The following is a 15,171-nucleotide window of genomic DNA, read 5'->3' as shown; positions in this document are numbered from 1 at the left end:
AGAACACTTATCATGAAGGTAAATTATACAAGTGGACGTTCCAGAAAGGCAACGATTCCACTTTCTATCTCTTACAACAATCCCTGCCTCATACCCACAGCGTCAACTGGGTAAATGGTTGGAGCAGGTTTTAGTACTTTAGTGTAAAAAAAAACTGAAAACGCCGTCACGGTGCAGTGTGGAATGTCTTTTTATTAGGAATGGGCAACGATTAAAATGTTTAATCTAATTAATCACATGATTTCCCTGATTAATCACGATTAATTGCATTTGTTCGCAAAATCCAAAAATGAATTCAAAAGTAATGTATAGCCTTTAGCATTTAGCTTTATTTTAAATGTGCTGCCATTGAATGAAAGTGCCATAACATTTTCCGGTTCATTTCCGGTTCCGCAGCAGACAGCAACAGACTTTTACTAAATAAAAGCCTGTGAGAAACAGACTTTTACAATAATAAAATAAACAATAAAACAGGGGTGGTCCGTGGCGTAGTGGGCTGAGCAGGCGCCCCATGTACAGAGGCTATAGTCCTCGCTGCAGCTGGGCCCAGTTCGAGTCCCGCATCGGACGGCCCTGTGCTGCGTGTTGTTCCCCCTCTCTCTGCCCCCTGCTTCCTGTCTCTCTGAACTTTCCTATCCATTAAAAGCACTGAAGACCCCCAAAAGTTTTTTTTTTTTTTTAATTAAAAAAACATGCGTTAATGCACGATAAAATAAGTATCAGCGTTAAATAATCAATGCGCTAACGCGATAATAACAAGTTAACTCGCCCAGCCCTACTTTTTAGGATTTCCACATCCTTTTCAGGATGTTTTTACTCCCTCTTTACCCAGCCAGAGCAGCACAGGCAGCAGGGAAGTTCTGCAGGAATTCAGGATCTCAGTCAAAACGGTGACACAAGCCGCCCACTGGCACATTGGCTCAGTGTGACACTGCTCTGCAGAGATGATTCTCATCATGAAGCATCAATCCGTTACTCAGGCATGTCGGATGCATCTGTGTACATATGGCACTGCTGTTGGGATTATGATTAATGTGATTAGGAGCTGCTGTCCCTGCTGTGCTCAGAACCTGAAGGACAAACGGAGAGCGAGCGTCTAACTTGTAAGCTTCACACTCATAGAATCAGACAACAAACTATCCAACGCAGTTCCAAAGGTGCTGTCAAATTTAAATCATATTTATCCAATTAACTACGAACAAATGATTTCAGTTGTCTCGTCTTTACGTTGCTGTTTGGCTCTTTAGAAAATGAATGTAGCTCACGTCCAAGGCAAAGATGCCAGATGCCTTCTATTCAAGCGTTCGGGTTGACCACGAACGAGTCCCTGGGAAGAGACTGAAAGCCTGGTCCATAAATCAAAGATTTCAGCTCAAGCATGAATAACACATGCAGTCGATGTTATTAGTTCAGCTAAAAGCTGACATAAATGCAAACATGTTAGTCCAGCTGAAAAGGTGTCAGGAATTATTCAAGGCCACGGATATATTTCTGCAGGTGAACGTTTGACTCATCTCAAACCGTCCAAGGGGCTCTGTGCACCCCACCTCAGTCCCCACCTCGGGCTTTGATCTTGAAGTAACACAAGTCGGCACGCAGAGGCAGCTACGAGGAATAACATGCATCTGACATTTAAAAAGAGCAAAGAAATCACGTAAAGCTGTCAAATTCAACACTAATTTGCTGTGAGCTACATTGTTCTCATCATGAGGGTCACTTACTGCAACAGAATCAGACATATTTCAATCAATAGATACATTTTCCTCCTGTGTTTGCTAACTGGAAAATGGACTGTAGTCTAATCTGAGGGCCTCGGTGAGCCGGAAAACTGGAAAAACGTAAATAAATACAAGAAGACGAGTGAATCGCAGCTAAACTGAAACTTTCTGATTATTTTTATTCAGGCAAGCTTTTACTTTGTAATGTTTTTATTTCTCTTATTGCATTTATTGTTTGTTTATATATAAATGAACTGACAATGTAACCCACGGGGAGAGGAAGTAAAGCAGAACCAGACCCGCGGTGAGCTGGAGTCGATTTAAATAAAACTCAACACACTGACGTGTGCAGAAACATTCACTGAAACGTGAAGCCCAGGTACTGACACTTAATGTTAAACGCGCTTGGTTTTGGACTGTTTTCTATTTTCCGCGGGTTAAAGCAGCCTGATGCTTTCTGTTGCTCTGAAGTGTTACTCACCGAGCAGAAAATTGCATTATTCACTTGTGCGTTTGGCGGATGACTGATTTGCCGCCTTCTTCAAAGTGTACTCTTATGTGGGGGCTATCAGCAGACCGGCTCTCCTGCGCGTCACCTGATAAAATCTGTTCACATCTGCAGCTGTTAAAGATTTCAAGCCTCCTCCACACATCTCGCCTACAACCCTGTAATTCAATGTGTTGTTTGCATATAGGCATGTGCAGGCTTCTTATAATGGCCACATGCAGATGTGTGCTCATGTAAAATTACACGTGTAGATATATGCGCATGTTTTATGTGTGCTAATGCCTCCATATGCTCGGGGGGTGTGTTTAAGCTCTGTATCCTGGCTCCCTGTGGCTGTGATGATGGAGCATGTGTGCAGAGAAGATGCAGGTACCTTGTCTGTGGTTATAAACTGTGGAATACTAAATAAAAAGGGAAGAAAGTGTTTGTAAGAGCATATTCATGTTAATTGTTGGGTGTCATGGTCGGATTGTGATTGGCGGGTCAGCCTATTTATTGTAAGAATCTTTGGGGGCTCGTCAGGTGTTTCCAACCGGAATAGCAAAACAGTTTTTGACCGCTGTGCAGGATCACCTTATGCTCTGTGCGGATGCATTTTTGAGATGTTTGATTTAAGTAGCCTGGGCGAAAGCCGACTGTTGACTCCGTCAAACAGTCTGGAAAAACCCAAGAGGAATCCGTTCCCATGGAGGGTGGGACCTTACTCAGCAACTTAAATTCATTGGAGTTCCCTTATCCAATCAGTAATGTTTAGAAAGGACGTAGGTTATGCGCCGAGGTTCATGCTTACTCTCGCGAGGCTCTAGCTCACGAATCACGCTTCCCACATCCGCTTTCATTATACCGGTACCATTTGATAAATCAAACTTTTCCCAAAGCCAGTTGGAAGGAGAGCTACGACATCCTTGCCACTAACAAAATTGACGAGGCATTCCTCTTGCTCTTGTTTTAATTGTGTAATGATCTCCAGAGTTGAGACAACTTCATGGATAGCTTCTAGCGTTCTTCCGTCGTCATGTTTATTTCCGCTGCGGTTGAACTACAATTATATGGACTACAATGGACTCCGCGCGTGAGTTCTGCGTCACCACTCGCAACTGTTTGCTGATTGGCAAAACACTGAGCGAACCGAGGTAGGGGGATTGGGCCAGACTATGTGCGGAGCCAAAATCTTTGGGCGGATGTGCGTAGGATGGCGTCGCCAGGCTATGATTTAAGGTATGAGATGCAAAATAAATGGAGTTGTTTGCATCTTAACTGAAACACAACGGGACTCTCATTCATCCGTCATGGTATGGTAAAAGCACATCAAATAGGTTTCCAGTCGAAATACCTTAAAGCATTGGCTTAGCTTCTACAGTGTTTTAATGGTAACTTCTGGAAGACTTGAACCTGCCTGAAGGTGCACACAACCATGAAACAGTCCCCTACATCACATGAGCTAAAGTCTGTGCAGGTGATGATTGAATGTCCTGTTTGGGGTGAGCTCTGGTGTGACCATTTTAAGGGTGTCTATATGCATTCTTTTCTCTTTCTGGCCATAATGTTGGCGCCTTCTCCTTCCACAACATCAGACCGCGTGGCTCAGGAATGCTGTGCTTTGACTTTTGGTTGCGATTTATAGTACGGTTTTAATTAAGGTGGTATTTTTATGAAAAAGAAAGAATGTTATGGTGCGTGGGTTTGCGAGGCATAAGGAAACGAATGCGTACTTCAAAAACCATGACTTGATTTATTAATCAAAAACAAGGGCTGTGTTCGAAACCTTATACTACATACTCATCGGTCAGACAGTATGCAGAGCGTTTACCCACAATGCTTCTCGCCCCTGCCCGAGCCGAAATCAGCCAGCCTGAAGCTGATTTCGCTTAAGCTCTAAACTCTGTAAACTTTAGCAACATTTGAAACATTTTCAGGTGAGAAAGTAGTCGTTTAGATCCCCAACGTGTTGAAAACCTGACTAAATACCGGCTGTTTACAATTTTGTTCCCACGAATTCGGCGCTACTAAAGCTAGCCGCAGTGAGCAACGCACTTCCGGTTATTTTCACAAAATAAAATACCCGTTGCCTTTTATCATAGGGAAAGCCATTACCATACAATTGGTGCTTTTGTTTTGAAAACAGGAAGTGACCCTACCCTCGTTGTAGCTAGCTTGAAACTGACGTTTTGACAGGAAATGACGATCGGCGACGTCACGTTACGTTGCATCTTGGGTAGTTTGAGTATGAGTAGTAACCTCATGATGCATACCCAACATTTCGGAGAATCTAGTATGCATCCGGGAACTTCTCGCTTACTCAAACTCGCTTACTAACTCAAAATGTTGACAAGACTAGAGCTATGAAAACAAAACATGACTAAGACAAAACAAAGAACATGACTTGGAAAAACAAAAGACTTAACTTAACTTAGCTTAGATAAGCTTAGCTAAGCTTAGCTTAGCTTAGCTTGTCGTGAAAGGTAAATGTTTAAGGTGCAAGGATCTCACCCAGACTGTGAGAAAACAGGGAACCTAAGTACTGTGGGGACTGATGAGTGCAGGTGACGTGAGTGAAACTAATGACCTGAACATGGGGAGTGAGGGAAAAACAATGGCAATACTAAAACTAAACATGAGCTAGAAAACTAAAGACTAAACACAAAGGCATGAGAAACCAAAACATGATAAAACACAAAACTAAGAAGTAAAAAACAAGGTGCAAAACCCCATGTTCGTGACAAAGAGGGGAAACATTTCCTCCTTTTCAAGTGAAATTTGGAGGTGAGGAATCACCATAACCTGCTATAAAATGTATATTATACACACTGTGTATAAACAACTCAAAACGCAACCGTTCAAAGGTCAAGAATTTTGTTCAAATACAACTTAGTTTTCACAGTGACTGTCTGAGGCTTTATTTCTAAAGCTGCTCCACCTCAAAAAGAAGGAGGGAATCTCCATATCACAGCCCACATAGATCCGGCGTCTCATGTCATTTCTGATCAGATCTTATCAAAGGAGCATTAAGGGAGAGGCATTGTGGAATTTAAAGACATGAACTCTACTATCGAACACTAATACTTACCTTTAGTGATGGAAAGGAGGTGCAGGATGCTCAGAAGTATGCTCGGCTGTCTTAAGTGAAAGCTCAAAGGTTTTCTCCTGGCAGGATCTGCATTGGTTCCCTTCAGATTTTCCGGAGAAATGCAGTTTTTACACTGAAAAAAAAAAAACAACTCATAAGTTTTACTTTGTAAGTATTTGCACTCAAATGATTTAAGTAAAATTTAAGGCTGCAATATCAAGTAAATTTTACTTATCATAAAAAATTACAGTTGTGAAGATATTAAGTAACATTAACTTAATTACATCTAAGTTTTAAGTTACATTTATTTAAACAAATTAAGTAAAGTCTACTTGTTTTTCATAGGCAGGAACATCATTTTACTTAAAATTTTAAGTAAATTTACTGCAAATCTGTAGTATTTGCTGTTATTAAGTAATTTAGTAGATTTTAATTGACATTTTAATTTACTTGGTTGCATTACTCACTAAAATTAGGTAATCATTCCCATTGTTCTTTTGATAAATGTTACCAAATAAATTTAACCAATACTCCATGCATTTAATATATATGTATCACATATCACATATATAAATTACAATGCAATTAATGTCAAGGTTGGGTTGGCAGGACACGGATGCAGACTTCAGAGGTGAGCGCAAACTGGGTTTATTTATCAAAAACAAGCTTTAACAAAAGGCACGGCTGAGCCAGATGATAAAAACTAAGCTGTGGGATAAAACATGAATATCACTATGAAAAAAACAAAACAAATGACTAAACATGGCATGAAAAGAGCACTTAGCTGTGGCGGGTGAAAAACAGAGAAAGGATTTTACAAAATGAATGGGGAAACCTGGAAACTAAATACTGAACTGGGAGTGATTGACAAATGAGTGCAGCTGGGGACAATGAATGCAGGTGACGTGAGTGAAACTAATGAACTGAACATGGGAAAAACAATGGCAAAACCTAACTAAACATGAACTCAAAAACCAAGACGTGAAACGACCTAAAACATAATGAAACATAAAACTAAAAACATGGGAAAAACCCCATGAACGTGACAATTAAACTGTTTATTTTTCCATTTTAAACAGTTTAACAAGAACAGTCAAAGGTAATCCACTACTATTGTGGATTGAATCGCCCAATCTTTTATAGGGCAGCCATAAGTTTAACAGCATGACTGACATGAAAAGAACAGACGCTGCATCTGATATACACTATTGGGATAAAATATTAGGAACACTGTCAACATAATGCACTATAATGGTAGACCAGCACCATCCACCACAACTTCAGTAATAAACATAAAGTCAAATTATCCCCTTTCTGACGATGTAAATAAAAACTGAGCATGTTTGCCTACCAGGGTCCAGAATGCAGTATGAATCCTCACAGCTCAGTCAAACTCTGGAGTAAATATCAGAAAATAAGCCGAAGATAATTGAAAATGAGCCCGGATACATAATCGGAAGCGTGCAACTGGAGCCATATGCTGCTGGAACATCTTTATTAAGACGCGGTAGTGAAGAAAGATGAACAATTAATTCACTGTTAGGTTGCTCAGCCGGACCAGAGGGAGGCAGTTAAACAGAAAACAGATGGATTACACCACGCATCATTGCCCCAATATGGGAGCACCATATTTGGCTGCAGTGCCTCGGATAAGTTTATTTGGTCATACTGGGTGTTATTACAGTAAAAATTTCAAATGGGCTTTAAAGAGAAAGGACAGCAGAGGGAGTGAAAGGCGGACTTTGAATTAATTTAAGGCAATAAAAAGCAAAGTGGGAGGCTGAGAATTATCACTCTCAGCAAAGATTAGAAAGCATTTAGGGATTAAGGAGTCTGGGTAGGGAGCTCGTACTCCGACATAAAAACAGCGCAACGAACACTAATAAGCCGTCTCTGCGTGATGAGGTCAAACTTTATCCGAGTTTATTATCACCTCCTCACACCTGCTCCGTGCTTTTTTTCTCGTCTTCGGCCCTCATCCTGCTGCAGGAAGCAGATCCTTGTAGGAGTGGATGCACAGATCCTATCGGGCACCGGAGCCGTTACCCCCCTGCTGCTAATAAATCAGCCATGTTCAGCATTAACAGGCCGAGGTGGAAGCCATCCCCCGTCAACTGTTGCCATGGTTGCATTCATTTGAGATGGGAGTTGCTGCAACTGAACTGTCAAAGATCATCTTGTCCACACAACAGTAAACTCAGCCTGAATCTCATGGGAAACAGGAAATAATCAGATGTAAGTTTGTCAGTTTCACTGTAAGTCGTCATTTTTTTATATCCAACCTAAAAAGATAATTTAAAAAGGAATTTAAATGCCAACAGCCAAACCTTTAGGTGACCAAACAACGACAGCAAGGCCATCTGAGAATGTGGCCTGTGCTCGGTGAGGACTTTGTTCTGAACAGAGCAGTGTTTTATAACCTCAGACGTGTGGTAAAGCCGGGGCTGGAGCCAGAGGAGATGTGCCAAGTTATGATTTAGTGCTAGTTGTCTTTGTTAGTAAGGCACTAAATGGGGAATTCCTGCTGTTTTCAGTGAGACGCATCATTTTGGCTCTCAAACGGCTCTTCACTTAGTACCACTTCTGCTGTAATTTAGACAATTTGGCAAAGTTTCCGCATCCAATTAGCACATATGGCTAGCATATCTGCATGTAGGGCTGTAGAGATACACTAATCTCATGATACGATACACAATATGATATGATACGATACGATACGATTCGATATGATACGATTTGATACGATTTGATACAATTCGATACACTTACATCATTTTCTGGAAAAAAAAGGGACGGTGTGATTTGACATGAATCATCGCTGATTGGACCAGTGGTCCGACCTTTGAACCGGAAGAAAAACACCGCCCGACAAACAGAAACAAACGAATATGTCACAAACGTGAGAGCTGTGCACTTTATATAACATTTTATCAACTAATTTATCACCGTTTTGTATAATGTGACCCCCTGGCATTGTATTGTATTACCTTAATATTCTGTGTTTTCACTCATTGTAACATCTGACTTTTCAATAAAGTTTGCTTTAAAACAAAATTAAAATACAAATTTAAAAAAAAAAATTAAAAATCTATTCTCGCGGCTGAAAAATACTCACGGCAGTATCGATAAAATTGCTCAGCCCTATCTGTATGTTGCTAAAATTATTTAGAATAGTTATGCTAAACCGTACAATTTTACAGTTAAAACACAGCACATCATTACATAAGCCTACTGACTCTGGCATTTCTCTCTGTTTGTAAGAGTATGTCATGTGGTATTAGTTCCAACCCCTGATTTCACAGAATTACACACTGTTTAATTTGCTTTTTGTAAAGTAGAAGCGCAAACCTTTCAATGAGTAGACCAAAGTTAACTTGAGTTAACAGAGAATGGGAACAAAAGCTGGAAATTATCAGTGGTTTATTTGTACTTTCAGGCACAGCCATGTTAGGCGCATTTAAAACAAAGAGTTCCCTCAAAGGTTTTTTTATGTATTTATTTAGTCATTTAATATTATTATTATTAGCAGTAGTAGTAGTAGTAGTAGTAGTATTTTTTATTACAATTGGTATTATCATTGTTGTTGCTAATATACAATCATTGTAAATATTTATCTTTTTTTTTGAGCTACTTGACTAATTTGAATTTCCCCCATTGGGGATGAATAAAGTATTTTTCTATTCTATTCTATTTCTATTCTATAAGAACTACGACAAGGTTCCTGAGTCCCCAGAAACGCCCACCGGCTTCACATTTTAAGACCATCGCGCTGTCCATCTTGTTCTGCGTAGAATTTAAAAACTATTCAGATCTTAACTGAATTTCTGTTTTTGAGCTGTTGTTGTTTTTAATCTCTCAGCTATAAATGTATTGTTTTTCTGACTGTAAAGCGTACTTTCTCCTTAATACGCAGCATATGGGTCAACAAAGCGATTATTTTAAATCATCCCTCATAAGAATGGATTCCAATGGCGTTAAGTTGGCGCCTCAGGTTTGTTGTGTGGCCTTTGAAGTTTGTTCAAACTGAGCCAATCCCTGTGTGGCACACATGCTGCTCTTCAGATGCACATCCTCATGGCAGATGGTGTGTGTTCATCTTGGGGAGAGAAGTGGATATTTTTGCTCCGGAGCTCAGTTTTCTGTTTATAGGAATTAATACATTTTAAAAAAGTGAGGAAAAAAGCACTTTTTGAGCTCATTTTAACGAATATGCCAAAGATTGTATTAATGATACAGACGTTCAAATCTGGCAGTGACTTTTCCATTTAAGTTGAAGCAACATATTGAAAATCATGGTTATGTTTTGCCTTCAGGTGATCGCTTCCTTTTCCAACCTGGAATCTAAGTAGCTTTTTGTTGGGTTGATACGAGCTGATAAATTACAATTTGCTTATAAAAACCTTTATAGACTATATAGAGAATTCAAAAACTGGAACATTTAAGATGCGTTCATCCCCAAAGTCGGGTTTTCCTCATGAATGTGTCTCTATCATCATTCACAACTGAATCCTCGCAGCATGACACTGCCACCACCATGTCATAAAAGTTAAAAGATGTTGGCCCCGCCCCTCCATTTTTCAGAGGTAAGGGGAACCTTTTCTTTCATAGTTTAAGGAATTTGAGCACCCAGCCATCCAAATGGCCTCCACCACTACAACTGTTTCTTGGTGCCTTAAAACCTTCACAAAGCTGTCGATCATCACTATCTTATTACTTTCCACTGACCCTCTACGACTGTAAAACATCCCCTTATTAGCTTCTTTTCCATCCTCTTTCTTGGCTTTTTTGAGGGGATCTGGGTGGTTTGACCTTTGGTCTCTTAATGTTTACGTCGTCTCGAAGTAAAAACGGACCTCTGATGATCGGAGTTTCCCGTTCTTTTCTCCGTGTCATTCTTCAAACCAGGGCCGGTTTTTGCTATGGGCAATGTGGGCGACCGCCCAGGGCGCACTCTAAAAAATAAATCAATAAATCAATAAATAAAATAAAATCGCCAGTTTTCTAGACTACCGCTCAATTCCATGTCAAGTTAGTGGAGTGGGCGCTGCTACAGTCTGAGCTCTGTTGGTATCATAACTGCAGGAATTTTTTTTTATCCTCCATAGAGTAGCCTTTATTTACATAATTTTTTTAGCTTCCTTCGGTTATTTTTTAGGATTTTGAGGTTATTTAAGGATTCCTGATTGATATTTATATACCGTATTTCATTTATTTATCGTGTTTTTTCTCAGTTCTTTTTGTACCTTTTTGTATTTAAGATTATATATAATAAAATAATACAAATAATATAATATGTTGTTGTGCTGGTGCCAGGGAAAGTCTTTTTTTTTTGGTTGGGGGGATCTAGCCAGGTCCGCCTGTGCTTCAAACTCACTTCTTGGTCTTTATCAGGTTCTGTGGTTGTTCTCAGGGACGGTTCACCAGCCTGCGGAGCCAAACACCGGCAAGCTTTTCAGCTGCAGTCGGGCACCAATTATCCCCCCGAGTTTTTTTTTTCCTTAAATTTAGCAGTCGAATCGACCATTCTGTCAATTCATCTCCCGTTCCACTTGCTGCCGAGCAGCCATGTTGTCACCAGGCTGCTCTGCCGCTCGGTCTGCCTGTCCATCACCGGAGCTGCCATCGCATTTTCCTGAGTGTTCTCTGGGTTATTATGAGAGAAACGTCAAGCGAATGTGTGACAAATGTGTGTCCCAGGCCACTTTCAGACCCACAGCACTACTAAATCTAAATCTCTGTGTTTCTGTGGGTGTACGTCCAGCTGAGAAAACCTCAAAATGACTGTTTTCTCTCAGCTTTTAAAGGGCAATATAACATTCCACTTAATGCACCAGCCAGTTGTATAGAATTCACAGAATTGGTCATTCCTGCCAACCTCTTTCACACAATGGCAGCATTTTATTGACTCCACTTATTTACGAGGCGCATAGTGCTGTCATCGCTGGCCAACGTGGAATGCAGCCAAAGTGAATCCATTATCCTCACATCTCTCACTAATGGCCACTCTCTTATTTTGGAACCGCTAACTCAACGAGGCTGAAACACACGTCAGAGGCAGCTGGGACACAAACACGTCAGCTTCCATCAAACGCAGTCACTGAAGCTGTGACAGCTTGGATTCAGTTGATATTTACCTGTAAAACGATTTGATGCATCTCTGTTTCCTTTAGCGGTGCCAGGGGATAATCTGCCTTTTATATTCTTTATATTTTTCCCCTTTATGTGTTTTTACTTCTTTCTTTTTGAATAAATATTAGATTTATTACTTCGGCTGGACAATGATTACAATTTTTAATCTAATTAATCACATGATTTCCCTGATTAATCACAATTAATCACATTTGTACGCAGAATCCAAAAATGAATCCAAAAGTAGTGTATAGCTTTTAGCATTTAGTTTTATTTTAAATGTGCTGCCATATGAATGAAAGTGCCATAACATTTGTTGTGCAAACACACTTTTAACATCAGCATCTTTCTGTAGTTTTTATGTAGAAGCCTCGCTCCACTGTCTGTTTCCTTGAATGACTTGCTGCTATCAGTTGTGTGTTTTGCCTTTAAGTGATATTTTAGACTGGAACTACTATGCTGAGAAGACAATTCAACTTGGCAGTGTTTACAGATGACTTTGGTTCTGTCGACTCCGCCGTCTGGAAGAACTTTAAAATGAAAATGGCCGAGTAAAAGTTCCGTACCCTTCTCCATGTTTGGTGGATCCGCCGATTACTTTCTTTTCCTGTTCCACAGCAGACAGCAGCAGACTTTTACAAAATAAAACCCTGTGAGCAACAGACTTTTACAATAATAGAATAAGTAATAAAACCTGTGTTAATGCACGATAAAATATTTATCGGCGTTTAGTAATTAGCAAGTTAACGCGATAATAACGAGTTAACTCGCCCAGCCCTTTTGAACAACTGGGATATATAAAAAGTTCAAATCATTTTCATCGTCCTGCACATTCAAATTACTTTGACTTGTAAAAAGCTGACTTTCAGTCAGAAATCTCATTTAATGGCTATTTGACCAGCACCACTCATTCTTGACCTGTACTTTGATTTAGCTGCGTCTCTGACTGCCGTTTCTGCTCCCACTGCGGCTCCAAGGGCATAAAGTCTGAGTTTTCTACATCCGAATATGTCTGTAGAGCCTCATCTCTGGAGGCCGCCATAGATTTGGTGATTCTCTCTTCATTTGGAGCACGACCTTGTTAATTATTGACTGATTAATTAGGCTGGCTTGGTTATCTGGGGTTTGCAAAGGTTCGGTCACTGTGAAAAACGGCTAACACGGTTTCTTCAAAGCAGTTTTATTACCACAAAAATACATTAACACATGGCAGATTTTTACACGACGAGTGCGTATCATTGAGTTCATGCTTTCTGGTGAGTTAATCAAATCCAAAATGAGCCCAGATGTTACCTTTCAAACAATCAGCTGTTTCTGCCTCTACTGCATAGAAATATATCTGATATCCTCATCAGATCTTTATACCGGTGTAATCAGTACAACACAATACAAGCCGGTAAGGTAACTGCTGGTTTGTACCATGTTTTCCAACAATGGTGACCAAAGCACCCAAGAGAGTATCATTCAGTGATGTAACAACACCTATATTAGACCTAATTATGACTGTTTCTCTGGCTGAACCTGGTTACTGAGGTGGTTTAATGCTGAGATGCGAACCTCTGAGAGAAAGTCTGAGAGAACCTTAACTGCCATTTTAAGTTACCATTTGTAGAATTGTTGGGTAGATTTTGTGTGTTTCTACGACGCTGGACGAATATTTTGAAATGTAGGTGTTAAAAAAGCTGATATTATGAACTTTCTAATGATGGGACTTTGTCAGGAGTCAGATTGGGATTTCTAATATCTTTCCGGAAGAGGTGGCGGCCACCTCACTTCGACCAGGCACGGTCCTTTTATCCAGGAGCACAGGGGCCATCGTAGCAGCCGAACTCACAGTGTCCTGGGAGGACAGGCGAGCCACCTCTCACCTGATTGATGAGGCTCTCCGTAGAAAGGAAGGCACCCAACCTTTCCTTAAGCCCAATTGAAGTCGGCTTCCGTGGTTTCCCAACAGCATCGGTACGCTGTTTATTACAGAGGCTTGGAACCCAAGCACCTGAAGAAAGCCACTCGGGGATAGCCTTGGCAGCTGAAATGAGCTCAAGATGGCTGACCAGAGAAGGCAAATGGAGCCCTTCTGCAGGTGAAGGTTAATCTTCACTCAGGCGAGGCGTCCAGGCTGAGGGGCGAAACGCTGGTGACCCTGAGATGCCTGCTGAGGATGCAGAAGGGTTTCCATCAATGCTCTGAGCACACGTCCCAGGAATAAATAAATGGATGGATAGATAGATAGATAGATAGATAGATAGATAGATAGATAGATAGATAGATAGCTTTATTAATCCCTTTGGGAGGTTCCCTCAGGGAAATTGAAATCTCCATCTCACTCGCACTCCACACTGTTATATACAGAAATGTACAAAGGTAACAGTAAACAGTGGAAAACACCAGCACCCGTATAAAGATAATAATGATAATAATAATAATAGTAATGTTATAATATTAGTATACTAGTACTAGTAATGATAATAGTAATAATAATGATGATAATATGTATATGAATTTATGTATAAAGTAAGATTAAAATTATTAAAGGAAGATTATTGCACGTTTTTGCACCGTTGGCTAGACCGACTGGCTGACTGCCACCTGTCCTATAGTCCCTCTGTCTTTCTGTTACCCCTCCTGCCCCCCAGTGAGGAGTTAAACAGTTTGATGGCACGGGGGACAAAGGAGTTCCTCAGGCTACGGCTACACGAAAACGAAACAAGGTTTTTTTTGAAAACGGGTACGAAAATTCTTGCGACCACACGGAAACGCGCTGCTGGTCCAGACGAAAACGATGAAACGATGCAGTACACACGCCACTGTGTCACGCCACGCTGTGAGACAATAGAGAAGTGTTAAAATTGGCTCACAGCGTCAACGTTTGACTGACGCAAAAACGTTTTAGCTGTAACAATGGAAACGAAACGAGGCCGTTTTCAAACTTTCCCACTCTGGAACCCGTTTTCAAAAACTATCGTTTTGGGGTAGTGGGAACGCCGGCTCCGTGTGGCCGCGACAGCGAAACGATAAGAAAAAGTATCGTTTACAGTGAAAAACGTTTCCGTGTAGCCGCAGCCTCAGTCTGTTGGTCCTGCACTTTGGGAGAAGCAGCCTCTCGCTGACCAGGCTTCTAACGCCGTAAGGAAGAAGCTGAACACCACATAGCTCCTGCCACTGCACGAAAAGAGGGATTTGTGTCACTGTGGACGGCAGTGAACATCCACGAATTTGCCTAATTTTCGGACGCACCTGGGCGCTTGCAGGCAGACAAACTTTAAGTTTGTTGAGCGAGAAAATCGTCAGAAACGAACCCGACTCGCGGCGGGCTCTCACAGCGGGGTGCTAATGGCTCAGCGATTAGCACCCGCTGTGAGAGTGCCTGGACCTCTCACTGGCCTCGCTGGTATTGGACGAAAAAGGCACGTGATTACATAAAAAAGCTCCTGTAAAGCTGACCGCCCATTGGCCAATAAGGTTAATATATGCATACTTTATATGGGCATATCACTCAGCAATTATGATTAATAATTGTGATTATGATTACTAATATTCCTGGGATGTTTGTGTACTTCATATATTCACGTCATTCTTATAAGCTGCACTATGAATAGGCTATGAATGCAGGCATGAATGACGTGAATCTATTGAGGAAATGAAAAAGGAAACTTTTTTTTTTAAAGCGCTTTTATGGCCACACCACACAATGTACATAGCTTACATTGTAATAAGAACCATGTTGATAATAAAGAATTGAAAACTAT

At 40.7% G+C, this 15,171-nt stretch overlaps 1 protein-coding gene across 4 annotated transcripts in view; it reads left to right on the top strand.

The window, feature by feature from the left end:
• Positions 1 to 15,171, top strand: part of LOC142387984 (leucine-rich repeat and fibronectin type III domain-containing protein 1-like protein) — a 470,255-nt gene that overhangs the window by 84,836 nt on the left and 370,248 nt on the right. The window lies entirely within an intron of this gene.

Source organism: Odontesthes bonariensis, chromosome 9 (assembly GCF_027942865.1).
Source record: "Odontesthes bonariensis isolate fOdoBon6 chromosome 9, fOdoBon6.hap1, whole genome shotgun sequence".
NCBI classification, from domain to species: Eukaryota; Metazoa; Chordata; class Actinopteri; order Atheriniformes; family Atherinopsidae; genus Odontesthes; species Odontesthes bonariensis.
This window is presented reverse-complemented; position numbering and strand designations above follow the sequence as displayed.